Consider the following 1087-nt stretch of genomic DNA (forward strand, 5'->3'; position numbering starts at 1 on the left):
TTCATCTTCATCTTCATCTTCATATTCACCTTCGTCTTCATCTTTTCTTTTATCCTGATTTATATCTTCGTTCTTTTCTTCATTTACGTATTCACCCCCATTTTAATCTTTGCCTTTATCCCTTTCTTCTTCTACATATTCAACTTTACCTTCTTCGTTGCATGAATCTTAATCTTCATAAATCTGATTCCTAAACTGCTGCTTAGCAGATTTCTTTAATTAAGTATCAATATTAAATCATACATTGAGGAGGCATTTCCGCCCCAACCTTGTACATGTACGGTATTAGTATTGGTGCCACTTTGAAATGATTTTTTCGCTTTATGTTAAACCAATTTGAAATTTGAAAAATTGCCTGCACATCAGCATCAAAATACCTTTCTAATTGTTTATACCTTAGAGGTATAGTTTAGCCGCAAAAGGGGTGTAAAGGAAACATGATTGCCTAATTATATATAAGATAAGATACCTAAAACCAAAAAACATACGGAAACATCATTATATTGCAATATATTAGGGGGCTTCATCAAAAGTGATAATCTGATTTAATTATCATTTTATCTCGTTTATCGGAAGTTTATTAATTTATATGAGCGCCGCTATTATTTTATATTTCAGGGTGTGGTGGAATTGGGTGTGGGAGTTACTTTGTTGTGAATTCAGGTGTGGTGGGCTTAAGAGGTGTGGTGAGTTTCGGTGTGGTGAATATAGTTTCGGTGAGCTGAGGTGTGGTGAATTATGGTGTGGTGAATTTAGGTGTAGTGGATTTAGGTGTAGGGAGTTAACGTGTGGTGAGTTAAAGTGTGGTGAGTTAAGGTGAGGTGAGAAAGTTGAGGTGTGTGCCGCCTTAAATAACCGAACGAAAGTGTTATGTCCATGAGAAGATCCCTGGTGTGCACAATGAGCCGGATCTATAGTGAATGTGCCCTAGGAACTTTATCTTATAGTTAGTGGCAATTTCAATATCAATGCGTATCCTTGTTCAACAGAAATATAATATACACACATAAACTGGGACGAAATACCTTAAAAGCCAGTTTCGCGAAAGTAATTTAAGTGAAAAATTATGTTTTTCTGTCAGGTTCTA

This window comes from Rhagoletis pomonella, unplaced genomic scaffold (genome assembly GCF_013731165.1).
Source record: "Rhagoletis pomonella isolate Grant_MI unplaced genomic scaffold, Rhpom_1.0 Rhpom_scaffold_00007, whole genome shotgun sequence".
In the NCBI taxonomy this organism is placed as follows: domain Eukaryota; kingdom Metazoa; phylum Arthropoda; class Insecta; order Diptera; family Tephritidae; genus Rhagoletis; species Rhagoletis pomonella.